The following is a 17,517-nucleotide window of genomic DNA, read 5'->3' as shown; positions in this document are numbered from 1 at the left end:
GCAAGGCTCAGTTAAAGATACAGTCCATCTGTGAGTCAAAATGTGATTGTCATCTCTTATTCTGGGCTAAATTGGAAGCTCTGAAAAGGCAGTGGTTGCTTTGAATAACATCCCACGTTTTAATGATTTTTAGCCAAGCTTAGACCAGATGACCTTCAGGACAATTGGCCCACTAATCAGCAGGATACCTCATGATTATTTGATGTCATTCAGCTCTCTATTTTCACACAAAACTCTATTATTAGCCTTATTTCTATCAAAGAGCCACAGGAACAAAGCCAGCTATGGCCAACCTGAATATTTGCATTTACAGGAAGATGCTGTTCTGAAAAGAAGGAAGTCAGTGAGAACTGAAGCTGGCTGTGGTGGGGAGATGAAAGTGGAAGTGCCTGTCACTGCTAGAATGATAGCTGCAGCAGTTAGCTTTATTACCACTGCCCTGGCTTGTGAGTGGTCTTCCCTACAGGCAGTGTTCTCAGAGATTACTTTGAAGTATCCCACTCGAAATAATTGCCCAAGAGCAGCTGTGGAACACAAGCACTCAGATATAAGCAACAACGTTCATTCTAAAAGCAGACTGTTATGTTAGTTCAGAGGACCTGATTTTCAGATAAGCTGATTACAGATCTAGCAAGAGTTCTTATTTTATAACTTCCTTTCCCTAGCCTCACAGAAAATACTTCAAAGACCTACACCAGCCTAGACCTCCACCAGCCTTGAGCACAGCTAACTCTGGATTTTAAGGTCACAGAGCACTCTTGGAAAAAGATGAGATGAAGGATGTTTAAAGGTTTGAGAGTCCATTAAGCTCCATTCCATTTCAGTAGTGAGCAATATCAGAGGCTCTTAAAAAGGACTTGCGGTTTTGAAGCACTTTCTCATTGGTCAGAAGTGGTTGCATAGATTCTCTGATATTCTACAAACCTCCTTCTCTGAGGGTGCCAGACACACCGCTGGGTGGCATAGAACCTGTCCATTAGTACACTGAATTTACAGAAAAAATATTAGAATATCTTAATAATACATACCTAACTTCTAGAAGGAACTCAGGCATACTCTCTTACTCCACAAGAGGGGAGCACCATAGGGCCAGAGGGAGACAATACAATGTGGGGGCTAAAAGTAAGAGCTCTGTTGCACATGGTAAGCAAAAGAGAGCAGGGATAGCTATACTAATATCAGACAAAATAGACTTCAAGTAAAAAACTGTCACAAAAGACAAAGAAGAAAATTGTATAACGATAAAAGGATCAATTCAATAAGAAGATATAGTAATTATAAATATTTGTGCAGCAAACCTCAGAGCTCCTAAATGTATAAAGTAAATTTTGACAGAATTGGAGTTAGACATAGACAACAAAACCATAATAGTAGGAGATTTCCACATACCACTTCAATAATAGGTAGAACAAACAGACAGAAAATGAATAAGAAAACAGAGGACTTGAACAATACCATAGATTAATTGGACTACTAGACATACACAGAAAACTTTACCAAATAACAGCATAATATACCTTTTTTCTAATGGAACATATGAAACATTCTCCATATGTTAGGCCACAAGGCTAGTCTTAATAATCCAGAAGATTGAAATCATACAAAGTATTTTTTTTCCAATCACAATGTAATGAAACTAAAAGACAATAGCTAACAGAAAGCTAGAAGATCTACAAATATGTGGAAATAAAACATTCTTAAATGAACAATAGGTCAAAGAAGAAGTCACAAGGGAAATTGAAAAATACCTTGAGACAAATGAAACACAATATAACAAAACTTATGTGATACAGTAAAAGCAGTGCCAAGAGGGAAATTTATAGCTGTGAAAGTATACATATAAAAGGGAGAAAGATTGCAAATCAACAACCTAACTATATCTCAAGAAATTAGAAAAACAAGAATGAACTCCGAAACCGGTTTGGCTCAATGGATAGAGCGTTGGTCTGCGGACTGAAGGGTCCCAGGTTCAATTCCGGTCAAGGGCATGTACATTGGCTGCGGCACATCCCTGGTGGGGGTGTGCAGGAGGCAGCTGGTCGATGATTCTCTCTCATCGATGTTTCTAGCTCTCTATTCCTCTCCCTTCCTCTCTGTAAAAAATCAATAAAATATATTTAAAAATAAAAAATAAAAAATAAAAAAAAGAATGAACTAAACCCAAATATAGCAGAAAGAAGGAGAAATAATGAAGACTGTAGCAGGGATGAACAAAATAAAGAATAGACAACTAACAAGAAAATATATGAAACAAGTTTGTTTGTTTTTTAAAATAGACTTTTATTGATTTCAGAGAGGAAGAGATAGGATGACAGCTATAAAAAATAAAAATAAGCGTGGACAAGGATGTGAAGAAATATTAACCCTTGGACACTGCTGATGGGACTGTAAAATGATACAACCACTATAGAAAACAGTATGTCATTTCCTTCACAAATTAAAAATTAAAATACAATATGATTTAAAACTTACTTCTGGGTATATAACCAGAAGATTTGATGGCAAGGCCTCAAAAAGATATTTCCATATCCATGTTCATAACACTATTCACAATAGCCACAAAGTAGAAATAACCCAAAAGTCCATCTATATATATAAAAGGCTAATTTGCACAGTGTCCCCTCGGGAGCTCGACCAGGAGACCAGGAGTTCGATCACTTGCTATGATGTGCGCTGACCACCAGAGGGTGGCGCGGAACATGGCAGGTAAACAGTGGTGGCTGAAGGAGCAAAGGAAGTAGGAGGCAGGGAAGTGGGAAGGTGGGGAACTTGATCGGCCTTATCGCCAGCCAGGCCTAGGGACCCTACCCATGCAAGACTTTCATGCACCAGACCTCTAGTTGACGAATGGATAAACAAAATGTGGTATATACATTGCTATGAATGAAATTCATTTGTTAAATTCTATCATATTATATGCCCCCAAATTCATATTTTATGTTCTAACTTCCAATGAGATGGTATTAAAGATGGATCCTTTGGAAAATTAGATGATGAGGTGAAGCACTTATGAATGGGATTAGTGCCATTATAAAAGAGACTCCAGAGAGTTCCCTTACCTCTTCTGCCATGTGAGGACACAGGCAGAACATGGCCATCTATGAACTAGAAAGAAGGCCCTCACCAGACACAGAAACTCTGCTGGTACCTTGATCTAGGACTTCCCAGCCTTTAGAACTGCTAAAAATAAATTTATGTTGTTTAAGCCATCTAATTTATGATATTTTGTTATAGCAGTCTAAACAGATTAAGACATACAATAGAATATTATTCAGCCTTAAAAAAAGAAATCTTGTCACATGTTACAACATGAATGAAATAGACATTATGTTAAGTGGAATAAGCTAGTTATAAAAAAGACAAATACTATATGAATATATTTACATGAGGTATCTAAACTAGTCAAATCATATAAACAGAAAGTAGAGTGATGGTTAACAGAGGCTAAGGGAGGAGACAAGGGAATATTTTTGTTTAATCAGTTTAGAGCTTCAGTTATACAAGATGAAAAAGTTCTGGAGATCTTTTGCACAACAATGTGAATATACTCAACACTGTAGAACTGTACACTTAGAAATGGTTAAGATGGTAATTTTCTTATGTGCGTTCTCCACAATAAAAAAAAAAGTTTAAAAATTAAGGGCACTGAGATCTGACGACTGAAATCAGACATTGTTTGGTTTCAATATTTTTTTAAAAAGTTGTTAATCTTTTATTTTTACGTATAATTTAAAAAGTGATCCCCCAATATTTCAAGTACCCACTTGACACCAGACATAGTTATTACAATATTATTGACTATATTCCATATGCTGTATTTTACATCCCCATAACTATTTACAACTACCAATCTGTACTTCTCAATCCTTTTACATTGAGTCAACTCCTCTCCCATCTGGCTACCATAAATCTGTTCTCTGTATCTATTAGTCACTTTCAATTTTGTTTGTTTGTTTATATTGTTCCTTAGATTCCACATGTAAGTGAAATCACATGGTATTTGTTTTTCTTAGACTAACTTATTTCACTTAGCATATTACTCTCTAGGTCCATCCATGCTGTTGTAAATGATAAGATTTAATTCTTTTTTATGGATGAGTAATATTCCATTGAATTTATGTACTGCATCATCTTTACCCAATCAGCCTTTGATGGTTTGCTTCCATATTTCACTCTTGTAAAGAGCATACCACTAACTTCTAGAAGGATTTAAGAGCTCCCTCTCCTCACTCAATAAAAGAGGAGCACTCCTGGGACTCAGAGGAAACAGAGCAGTATGATAATGAGCTTCAGAGCAGGTTTAGATGGACAGAACTTGAGTACTCCTTATTTTCTATAAACTCTTAGGCAAGGGTTTGACCCAGTTTTGCCTCAGATTCCTCAATTTATAAATTGGGGATTTTAATATCCTCACTTGAATATTGTGTGGATCAAATGAGACAACCTATGTGAATTTACTTAACATAATGCCTGGCGCAGAATAAGCATGTAATAAATATAGCTGTTAATGTTAACCAGGGTGATCCCTGGGCCACATTTTTGGACAGTAGAGCTTTAGATGTCATGAAGGGAGCTATCAAACTTCCATGTCCTTGGAAGCTTACTGTATCCTCTCTATATTACTCCTTTGATTTTGTTGATGTCTCTGGAATATTTAGTGGGGGTTGGGAGGAAGCTTCCACCCTTAGTGGGACTAGGGAGGGTAATTGGACTACCCTTGCTCTAGATGCAGGGACATTTTATTTCTCCCCCAATTGTTTTAGGACGTTGTGTTCTTGATTTTAGAGTAGTAATTCCTAAAAGGAAAGAAAAGGGCTTGGGCCTAATGCAAAGAGGCCAAGGAAGCTGTTCACTGTATGTTCAAAATTATGAACCTTAGATCCGCATGGAATATTAAGAGGATGGCATCCTTAGGCAATTTCTATGTCTGCCCCTTCTGTCACTTTCACTATTCTCCTATAACATTAACTTGCTGTTTGTAATAACAGCTTATTATGGAGATATAATTCACATATCATTCCAGTCACCCATTTAAATGATTTTTACTATAACCAGTGTTGTGGAACCTTCACCATTGTATAGTTTGGGAATATTTTCACCATTCCTAAAAGAAAGCTTGTACCTATTGAGCAATAACTCCCTCATCCCCTCCCTTAAGTCCTTACCGACCGTTGATCTACTTTATGACTGTACAAATTTGCCTATTCAGGACATTTCATAGAAAAGAAATCATGAAATATGATCTTTTGTGTCTGGCTTATTTCACTTAACATGTTTTCAAGGTTTATCCAGTTGTAGCATGTGTCAGAATTTCCTTTTTTAATGGATGATTAATATTCTTTTGCATGGATATACCACAACTTGTTTATCTATTCATCAGGTTATGGACTTTGTGGTTATTTCAACCTTTTGACAATTGTGAAAAGTGTTGTTGTACATATTAATGCACATATTTTTGTTTGAATACCTGTTTTCAGTTTTGTTTTTTTTGGTATATACCTAGGAGAAGAATTGCTGGATTATATGGTCACTCTATGTTTAACCATTTTGAGAAATTGCCAAGCTATTTTACACATAAGCTGCATGATATTACATTCCCACCAGCAATATACAATGGGTCTAAATTTTCCACTTCCTGTCAAACACATATTTCCCATTATTATTATTATTGGCATTCTAGTAGATGTAAAATGGTATTTCATCATGGTTTTTGTTTTTTTTCCTAAATACTAATGATGTTGAGCATCTTTCCGTGTGCTTATTGGCAATTTACATATCTTCTTGGAGAAATATCTACTCAAGTCCTTTCCCATTTTGAAATTAGGTTTTCTTTTTGTTGTTGAGTTGTAAGTGTTCTTTTTGTATTCTGAATACTAAGTGCTTATCAGATATATGATTTTTAGTCATCCCAATGGGTTGTCCTGTCACTTTCTTAATAGTGGCCCTCCCCCCACAGTCGGGCACAAACATTTTTAATTTTGATGAAGTTCAATTTTTGTTTTTACTTTTATTTTTTATTTTTTGTGTCATATGTAAAACACATTGCCTAATCCAAGGTCCTGAAGATTATGTTCAGATATTCTTCAACGAGTTTTATGGTTTTAAGCTCCTATATTTATGTCTTTTATCCATTTTGGCTTCATTTTTGTATATGGTGTGAGGTGAAGCCTCTCTCTTTTGTATGTGGACATCTAGCTGTCCTTAAACTGCTTTTAGTTCCTTAAGCACTCTAAGTAGTCTAATGACATGAGACCTCTTCATTTTCTGCTTCTTTTGCCTGAAAACTTCTTACCTGGAATTTTCTGAACTTTTAGGTCTCATGTCAAATATCACCTCAAAGCCTCTTCCAAATACCCAATCTAATCTAAAGTTGCCCTTATTCCCACCCAACACCCTATCTTATAACCACTTTTTGTTTTAGAGCATACCACTGTGATTTATTAATTGTTCACTTGTTTTATTAGCTTTCTTCCCCTCTGGGATGTGAGCTCTGTGAGAACAAAGACCTTGTCGATCCTGTTTTACCACTGTACCTTCAGTGCCTGAATCATAATAGGCATTCAAAAAATCATTGTAGAATGAAAATAATGGCCCTATCATTAGTATAATACTGACAACAATGTCCTCCAAATTATTTTGTAACGTAATGATTTATGCATGAGGATGTCTTTTTTATTTTAATTTTTTTCTAGATGAAAAATTACGTTCTAGAAAGGGTAAAAGTGATTCCTCAAGGTCAACAGAGAGGCTTCTATTTGTGGAATGATTCCTACAGCATCAATTTAACTGGCAGTATCCCACAAGGGTAAAAGAAAAAGACACAGGAGACTCTTCAAGGCCAAATCCAAAGTGCTTGAACCTACATTCAACCTCCTTATTGTTCATCGAAATATCTCTAAATTCAAGAAGAAAAACCAGGTGTTACCACAGTTGATGGCTCTTTGCCAACCACAGCAAACACTGGTTACTTAAAACTCATTAAAAATGAAAGAAACTTGTTAAACAACCTGGAAATACAGCTGCATTTCTGAGTGAGATTTTCTTACAACTCATCCTTGGTTACTTCCAGACAAAGGTTGGTCAATGAAGCTCTTAAGAATGAAGAATTTTTAACCATTCTGTCCCCTTCAACCCTTATATCCTCACATCCTTTCTGAACCAGTTCTTCCTGAGCCAGCTCTTGTTCTTGAGAGGCTGTGGTATGTGGGAAATAGGACTGAGCAATCTTTGTTTTCTTCACAGGTCCCTGCCTCTTTACCCATCCATTAAATGTCGAAGGTTGTTCCTGTCCATGGCCTTTATATATGACTAGAGGCCTGGTGCACGAAATTCGTGCACTGGTGGGGTGGGGGGCTCTCAGCCCGACCTGCACCATCTTGCAGTCCAAGAGCCCTCGGGGGATGTCTGACTGACAGCTTGCCTGATCCCGTGGGGAGCAGGCCTAAGCTGGCAGTAGGACATCCTTAGCACTGCTGCAGAGGCAGGAGAGACTCCCGCCACCGCTGCTGTGCTTGCCAGCCGTGAGGCTGGCTTCTGGCTGAGCGGCACTCTCCCTGTGGGAGTGCATTGGCCACCAGGGGGCAGCTCCTACATTGAGCATCTGCCCCCTGGTGGTCAGTGCCTGTCATAGTGACTGGTCGTTCTGCCATTCAGTCAATTTGCATATTAGCCTTTTATTATCTTAATAAAAGCCAGGATTGTAATGACCAATCACGACCAAAGGCTGACCAACTGGAAGTCAGTGCTGGGTTTCTGTGCAGGGCGGGAGTTAATCTCTGGCGGGAATCAGTCAGGGTCATGCCGGTGGGAGTCAGTCCCAGGCAGGAGCCAGTCCCAGGCAGGAGTCAGTCAGGGTGGGAGTCAGTCCTGGGCAGGAGTCAGTCCTGGGCAGGAGTCAGTGGGGGCGGGGTGGGCAGGAGTCCTGGGCAGGAATCAGTCAGTGCAGGAATCAGTCAGGGTGAGAGACAGGGTGGGAGACAGTCAGGGCAGGAGTCAATCAGGGCAGGAGTCAGTTCCAGTCCCAGGTGTGCCATGTAGGAGTCAGTCCCTGGCAGGAGCCAGTCTGGGGTGGGAGTCAGTCAGGGTGGGAGTCAGTCAGGGCAGGAATCAGTCAGGGTGAGAGTCAGTTCCAGTTCCGGCTGCACCACTTGGGAGTCAGTCCGGGGGGGCGGCGAGAGTCAGTCAGGATGGGAATCAGTCAGTGTGGGAGTCAGTCCCAGGCAGGGGTCAGTCCTGGTCCCAGCCGCACCACGTGGGAGTCAGTCCTGGGCAGGAGCCAGTCCCGGGCAGGAGTCAGTCAGGCCAGGAGTCAGTCCTGGGTCATGTAAGTGGAAACCTTAAGAAATAGAAACAAGGCAGACCTATCCTTCCACATGGGGAGATATTGGCAGAAGAGTAGCAGGGAGCCAGAACTCCCACCATTTCATAACAATTATGAATACCCATACCTCCCCCCACCCCCACCTCCACACACACACCTAGAAACCTTGGGCCAAGTAGGGAACCTGGACTTCTACTTCTTGAAATAATGAGGTGGTATCTCACCCTTCTCTTACCAGAGCAGTATCAAAGCAAAGCCAGATAAAACAGGGTTGAAAAATATCCAGAGTTTCATAATGCTTAAAATTTCTAGGTTTCAATTATCAAATTATTCATACAAAGAAGTAGAAAGATCTAAAATTGACTAAAAAAGATAATAGATACTAACACTGAGATAGTAGAGATGACAGAGTTATTTGATAATAAGTTTAAAGCGGCCATCAAAACAATCTTTACATGAGTGATTTTGAACATCCTTAAATGGGGAAAAAAAGTTATGGCAAGTAAATAGAAAATCTCAGCAAAGAAAATGAAGCTATAAAGAAGAAACAAATGAAAATTATAGTACAGAAGAATATAATAACTGAAATAAATAACTCAGTGAATAGGCTCAAAGCAGAATGGATGGAACAGAGTAAATACTCAGGGAACTAGAAAATATAACAATAAAAATATCCAATGAGAATAGGGAGAACATGTGCTTGAAAACAACAACAGAAAAAGATCAGAACCACAGGAACCAGTAGAGTCATAAAAACAACAACAAAAATGAAATAAATAAATAAATAAATAAATAAATAAATAAATAAATAAAACGGTAACATCTGGAGTCCAGGAAGAAATTAAAGGAGATGGAGCTGAAAGAGTACTGGAAGAAATAATGGCTTAAAACTCTTCTAATTGGTACAAAGACAGAAATCCTCAATTTTAAGAAGGTGAGCAAATACAAAATGAGATAAACCCAAAGATATCAACACCCACATCATAGTCAAACTTCTGAAAAATAAAAATAAAAACAAAAAAATCTTGAAAGTTCTGAATGACAAATAACACTTTATAAGGACAAAGTAATTCTCATGACAATAGGTTTTCCATTAGAAACCATAACGTCTAAAAATAAAAGAATTGTCAACAGAGTCCCATTTCCAATGAAAATATCCTTCAGCAATATGGAGAAAATCAAGGAACTTCAGGTAGAGAAAACACAAATGTAAATAAGAATTGATAAAGAATAACATACAAATGTCAAAAATACATGAAATATATTCAATATCATCTATCCAGGTAAACTCAAACTTATTCCTCCATTACTTACCAGGATAGCTAAAATTAAATATGTTTATAATATTAATTATTGGCAAGTATCTGCAGGATCTGGAACTCTCATTCACTTCAGGTGGTTGTATAACTTGGATAAAAGGATGCAAAACTGTATCTACTAAATATAAACATATGCCTACAGTGTGAATCATTAAATTTACTGCTTTTATATACCCAAAAGACATGAGCATATAGGTCCTCAAAATCATATGTGAAAAGATGTCTAGCATACATTTATTCATAATATTTTAAAATTAGAAACAACTTACAAATCTGCCTACAGGAAAATGGAAGAATGGTAGTAAATTCAAATAATAGAATACTACACACCTACTAAAAAAGAATAAAATCCTGATATGAAAAATAATATGGGTTAATTTAATAGATATTATGTTGAGCAAAAGAAGTGAGGCACAAATGAGAATACATCATATAAATCCACTGATATGAATTTTATGAACTGATGGCACTATCAATGATTATAAAGGTCAGAAAAATAAGAAATTCTGAGGGTAGTTGTCAGAAAGGGGGATGAAAGAAACTTCTAAAATCTTGAAAAAGATTTTACATCTTATATTGGGTGTTACATATGTAAACAAGTTTGATCTCCACGTTTAAGTTTCATGTACAGGTGGAGTTAAATAAAAGTGTTTTCTAGCACTGAAAGTCACTTATTATTTGAGCTTGGGTTCCTCAACTTTCAGAATCCATGCTAATCTTCATTTTGTCATATTACCATCTGAAGATAAGTAGTGCCATGAAGATCTAATTCTACAGCTCAGTAACCCTGAAAAATGTAAGAGGATTTATCCTGATTAAGAGCTCTGAAGAAATCATACTACCAATTCAATATAATTCACAAAATATTCTGCATAAAATATCATCTCAAATGGAGTACCATTTATGATTCAATAATTGGAATTTAAGAGGAAGTAAAAGAGTAGGTCTTTTGTTATTCTCATAGTTTGTGGACTCAGTAGTAATACTGATAAACTATTAAAATAATAGGTGTTTACTTTGTCTACAAATATTTAAATTGTTTGGGTAATACCAAAAGACTGTAAATTTTTAGCCTAAACATACTTTAATATATTTTTACTAGAGGCCCGGTGAACGAAATTCGTGCACGGAGGGGGGTTGTCCCTCAGCCCAGCCTGTACCCTCTCCAATATGGGACCCCTCGAGGGATGTCCGACTGCCCGTTTAGGCCCGATCCTGGTGGGCAGTAGGATCCCTAAACGGGCAGTCGGACATCGCTCTCACAATCCAGGACTGCTGGCTCCCAACTGCTTGCTTGCCTGCCTTCCTGATTGCCCCTAACCGATTCTGCCTGTCAGCCTGATCACCCCCTAACCACTCTGCTGCCAGCCTGTTTGCCCCCAACTTCCCTCCTCTGCCGGCCTGGTCACCCCTAACTGCCCTCTCCTGCAGGGTTGATCACCTCCAACTGCCCTCCCTTGCAGGTTTGGTCCTTCTCAACTGCCCTCCCTTGCAGGCCGGGTGCCTCCCAACTGCCCTCTCCTGCTGGCCATCTTGTGGTGGCCATCTTGTGTCCACATGGGGGCAGGATCTTTGACCACATGGGGGCAGCTATATTGTGTGTTGCAGTGATGATCAATCTGCATATTACTCTTTTATTAGATAGGATAGAGGCCTGGTACAGGGGTGGGGGCCAGCTGGTTTGCCCTGAAGGGTGTCCCGGATCAGGTGGGGGGTCCCTTGGGGTGTGGGGCGGCCTGAGCAAGGGGCCTGTGGTGGTTTGCAGGCTGGCCATGCCCCCTGTCAACCTAAGCGGAGGCCCTGGTATCTGGAATTTATTCTCCTTCTACAATTGAAACTTTGTAGCCTAGAGCGAAGCCAAGCCTGGGGCTCCCTCCGAGGCCAGCAGCCATTTGTGTTGAGGTTATAATTGAAACTTTGTTGCCTTAATCAGGTGGGCCCGGCCAGGGTGTGCGGAAAGCTTTGCTTCCCCTGTTGCCGCCGGCAACCCTGGCCTGCTCTCTCAAGCTCCATTCTGCTGCCATTTGTTTGAATTTGTTTACCTTCTATAATTGAAACTTTGTAGCTTGAGTGGAGGCTTAGGCCTGGCAAGGGCAGGCGGAAAGCTTGGCTTCCTCTGTTACCTAGGAAACCTTGCTCTCTGTGGCTGTAGCCATCTTGGTTTGGGTTAATTTGCATACTTGCTCTGATTGGATGGTGGGTGTGGCTTGTGGGCATGGCTTGTGGGTGTGTCGGAGGTATGGTTAATTTGCATATTTGTCTATTATTAGAGAGGATTGTTAATTTTAGAGAGGAAGGGAGAGGGAGAGAAAGATAGAAACATCAGTGATGAGAGAGAATCATTGATCGGCTTCCTCTTGCATACCCCACACTGGGGATCCAGCTTGCAACTTGGGCATGTGCCCTGACCAGGAATCGAACTGTGACTTCTTGGTTCATAGGTTGATGCTCAACCACTGAGAAACACCAGCCAGGCAGCCTAAACATACTTTAAAAAGTGACTGTCATATATTGGGAAATGAGACATTAAAGTAATATGTAATCTACACTAATAAAAGAGAAAAATGCTAATTGACCATACCTTTGCTATGCCCACAGCCAATCAGAGCAAGTATACAAATTAACCCAACAAAGATGGCGGTTAATTTGCATATGCAGCCACTGATTGGCCTGAGTCCCAGGAACATCCTCTGGACCCAGGCTGCTCCTAGCCTGTAGGCCCATAGGCCCTGAGCGGCAGGGGTCCCAGAACACCCCCTGGCCACTCGGAGCCTATGAGTGCAGGTGCCAAGCGGCTGGGGGTGGGGTGGGAACATCTGCAGCCACTTGGGAATGCTCTAGCACCAAGCGGCGGTTTGGGTCCACGCCCCCAGCCTGGGGTCTCGGGCTGGCAGTGGCGCAGCACCCACGCAGCGATGGGGCCCCATCCCCAGCCTGGAGTCTCAGCCACTGAGTCACACCAGCCAGGCAGATATGGAGGAATCTTAAATGTTTCTTTTTTATATATATATTTTATTGATATTTTACAGAGAGGAAGGGAAAGGGATAGAGAGCTAGAAACATCTATGAGAGAGAAATATTGATCAGCTGCCTTCTGCACAGTCCCCCACTGGGTATATGCTCCCAACCAAGGTACATGGCCTTGACTGGAATCGAACCTGGGTCCCTTGAGTCTGCAGGTCGTTGCTCCATCCACTGAGCCAAACCAGTTAGGGCTGTTCAATATGTTAAAGAAAAAACCCTATCTAATAAAGAGGGAATATGCAGGGGAGGGCATTTGGGGGTGACCGGCTGTCAGGAGAGGGCAGTTGGGGATGATCAGGCTGGCAGGAGAACAGTTAGGCGTCAATCAGGCTGGCAGGGGAGTGCTTAGGGGGTGATCATGCTGGCAGGCAGAAGCAGTTAGGGGCAATCAGGCAGGTAGGCGAGCAGTTGGGAGCCAGCTGTCCAGGATTGTGAGAGGGATGTCCGACTGCCTGTTTAGGCCCGGCAGTTGAACATACCCCGAGGGGTCCCAGATCGGAGAGGGTACAGGTTGGGCTGAGGGACACACACACCCATGCATGAATTTCATGCACTGGGCCTCTAGTCCTATATAATAAAAGGCTAATATGCAAATCGACCAAGCAGCGGAATGACCGGTCACTATGGCACACACTGACCACCAAGGGGCAGACGCTCAATGCAGGAGCTGCCCCTGGTGGTCAGTGCATTCCCACAGGGGAACGCCGCTCAGCCTCTCCCATGGGGATTGGGCCTAAGCCATCAGTTGGACATCCACCGAGGGCTCCTAGACTGCGAGAGGGCACAGGCCGGGCTGAGGACCCCCCCCCCCCCCCAAGTGCATGAATTTCATGTACCAGGCCTCTAGTATAGGATAAGAATCTTGGTCATCTACTCTTTGGGCTTGTCTTCCACACTTGAACTCTCAGCCCTGAACTTTTCTCCAAACATCTATAACTGTTTACTATGCACTAGGATGTTCCAGAGATGTTTCCATCCTAATAGCCAAGCTGAACTCAATTATTTACAGCTCTTCACTGCTCATCACCAAAGAGAAGGGGTGTAGGCAGGTGACACTGCAATCTACCGTTAGTCTTATGTTAATTAAGGATATCTTCATGCACCCTGTTTCTCAAAGCAGAAATGTAGGATCCATACCATAGTTCCCTTTTCCCTCATACTGCTTTTGGCCCCTCCCATCTGTTCCCATTTGGCCTGTCTTCTGTCTCCAAGTCCCTTTCTTAATCTATCACTTAGTAGACCTAAAGCTCTGTGGAAAGTCATTTAACTTTTCTTTATTTGTAATTTTATTTTTCAATTGCATTTTATATTCAATGTTATTTTGTATTAGTTTCCAATGTACAGTATAGTGGTTAGATAACCATATACTTTACAAAGTAATACCACTATATTTCAAGTCCCCACCTGGCAGCATACATAGTTGTTACAATATTATTGACTATATTCCCTATGCTGAATTTTACATCCCTATGACTATTTTGTCACTACCAATTTGTACTTCTCAATCACTTCACTTTTTTCACTCAGCCCCAAACTCCTCTCCCTTCTGGCAACCATCGATCTGTTCTCTGTGTCTATGAGTTGTTTCTGATTGTTATTTAATTTATATTGTTCTTTAGATTCCACATGTAAGTGAAATCATATGGTATTTGTCTTTCACGAGCTGATTTATTGCACCTAACATTTATTGCACCTCTGGGTTCATCTACGCTATCCCAAATGGTAAGATTTCATTCCTTTCAATGGCCGAGTAACATTCCATTGAACATTGTATATATGTACCACGTCTTTTTTACCCAATCATCCCATTAATGGACACTTGGGTTGCTTCCATATCTTGGCTATTGTAAATAATACTGCAATAAACATTTAGGTACATATACTTTGTTTTCAAATTAGTGTTTTCAGTTTCTTTGGATATATACCCATAAATGGAATTTTTATAAAAAATTGAACAGATATATGTAAAAAAAATGAAACTAGACCATCTTCTTACACCATATACAAGAATACACTTGAAATGAATTAAAGACTTAAATGTTAGACTTGATACCATAAATATACTAGAAGAAAACACAGGCAGTAAAATTTTTGATATTTCTCTTAACAATATTTTTCTGATATTTCTCCTTGGGCAAGGGAAACAAAAGAAAAAATAAACACATGGGACTAAATCAAACTAAAATGTTTTTGCACAGCAAAGAAAACCATCAACAAAATGTAAAGACAATCTACTGAATGGGAGAAAACATTTGCCAATGATACATCCAATAAGGGGTTAATATCCAAAAATTTATAAGGAACTCATACATCTCAACACCAAAAAGAAGAAACAATCCAATGAAAAGGTGGGCAGATGACCTGCACGGACACTTTTCTAAAGAGGACATATGAAAATAGACATACAAAAAGATGCTCAATGTCACTAACTAGCAGAGAAATGCACATTGCAACCACAATGAAATATCACCTCACACCTGTCAGAATGGCTGTCATCAATAAATCAACAAAGAACAAGGGTTGCAAGGATGTGGAGAAAAGGGAACCCTCATGCACTGTCAGTGGGAATGCAGATTGGTGCAGCCACTGTGGAAAAACAATATGGAGATTCATCATTTAACTTTTCTAAGTCTCAGTTTCTAGCCCTGAAAATGGGGGTAATGTCTACTTCATAAGGATCAACTTTATTATTCAAATTTAAGGGACATTACTCAGAAAAAGGCAACTCCTGCTTGCAAAGATTATGAATGCTTGCCCACAATTTCCAGCAAATATCCATGATAATAATTTCATAGACAAGTCTTCTATTTAGAATCCCTGATATGCCTATGATGTCCCCAGGAACCAGCATTACATCCCAGAGATAGAACAAAGTTTTTGGCTGTCAGTTGAATTTTCTCACAGCTGCTAAGAAAACATGGTATATACTGCAGGTCACTAGGCAATTGCCCAAATATGCGCTGGGGAGTTATTACCCCAGTAGCCATATTCTTACCTAGAGAACAATGCTCAGTTTCATAGAATAGGGCCTTCCTTATTGTGTGGTCCTTGCTTCCTGCAGCTGTTGCTTCATGGGTTTTTGTGGGCAAGTAGTCTGGTTCATAGTTCTGTCTCCACTGGCCAGCCACTAGCCCTATCAGATTACCCATGTGGAAAATTCTGTTGTATATTTCCAGAGCTCTACATCTCATTTCCTGAGCATTTTTACTTATCCTATTACCCATACTTTTCCTTCAGCTTTTAACCAATACTAAAATGGCAGGAGACACACTCATTGTTTCATCTCTTTTAATGCCCTTCTGTTGTGTGGTTACTCAGGTCTTTTCGAGTAGCCTGGCTGACTACACCATTCAGCAAAGATCCAAAGTGTAGTAATGCTGTAATAACCAACTAGATATCTATAAGCCAATCTTTGTGAGTGAGATCCCTAAATTGACAAAGTTCCAAGACTTGCTTTAGGAAGCAGAGGCAAGAATAATAAGGATTTGTTGGTTCTGGAATGCCATTTCTCTTGTTTCATTGTAACGCATATACCCCAATTAGATTATTCTCTGGAAAATGAATCAGGGTGGTTTAAAAAATCAGTTATGCTACCAGTGACCATGCCTCCACATGGTTTGGCCAATTGTGAAGATGGGTGTGCTAGGGCTAGAAAAGCTTAAAAAAAACACTGATGGCTTTCCCAGCCCCCAAGGCTCAGGGTTTGAGCTTCAACCTATGAACCAGGAGGTCATGGTTCAATTCCTGGTCGGGGCACATGCCCGGGTTGAGGGCTTGATCCCTGGTGTGGGGTGTGCAGGATGCAGCCAATCAATGATTCTCTCTCATCATTGATGTTTCTATCTCTCTCTCCTTCTTCTTTCCTTTCTGAAACAAATAAACAAACAAACAAAACCACAGATGGCTTTGTGATGAGAGAGCTGGGATGAGGAAGTATAACAGGAAATACTGTTGATAGATTTAGGAGGAGACCATTTGTTCATTCAGGTATCTGGAACATCATTACCCTGCTATAGGAGCAAAATTCTAGTCAAACCTTGATCAACAAGAGCATGCGAGAGTGGAACTTCCATTCCTAGGCAAATCAACCTCATAATTAGTTCAGCATCAGGGTACCTTGAATGCAGGGGATAAAAGGGAAATGAAAAATGGAATTGAAGATTGTACTAGTAAATGCAAGATGATCACTGAGAGGAGAAGAAAGCTTTGAGTAAGATATGACACCTAAAAATGCCAATATTATAAATTTCTTTACTTTATAAGAAGACAGTTTTCAAATGTGAATCAGAATGTTTTAAACCAGGTAATAGCTTCCCATTGGTCTGTGATAGGCCAGACCAGAAATCATGGTCAAGGGTCAAAGAAGCGTGAAGATAATGACTCATACTAGGTCAAGGCAGCCTAATTAATAAAGTTTATTAACCTCAGGCCTAAGTAGCAAACCTCAGCTTACTACTAACAAATCTGTTAACAATGGTACCTTAAAAATCCTGAGACAAAAATAGGATTTGATGGCTGTTTTTTCCTGTAGCTATTCCTGTTTTTATAGAAGTGTGTCTGAAGTTGTGTGGTCTTTTAAAAAAATTATCTTTATTGTTGAAAGTATTACATATGTTCCCTTTCTACCCTCCCCATTGAACCTATCCACCACACCCCCAACCCCAGGCCTTCACCACACTATTGTCTGTGTCAATGGGTAAAGCATACATGCATATATAAGTTGTTTAATCTCTCCTCACCCACCCACCCACCCCTGCCTTCCCTCTGAGATTTGTCAATCTGTTCCATGCTTCTATGTCTCTGGATCTATTTTGTTCTAGTGATGTGCTGGAACTGGCTTGTACCAGCTCATAA

The sequence above is a fragment of the Cnephaeus nilssonii genome (assembly GCF_951640355.1).
Source record: "Cnephaeus nilssonii genome assembly, chromosome: X".
Lineage (NCBI taxonomy): Eukaryota > Metazoa > Chordata > Mammalia > Chiroptera > Vespertilionidae > Cnephaeus > Cnephaeus nilssonii.
The sequence above is the reverse complement of the archived record's forward strand: the minus strand, read 5'-3'. Positions refer to the sequence as shown.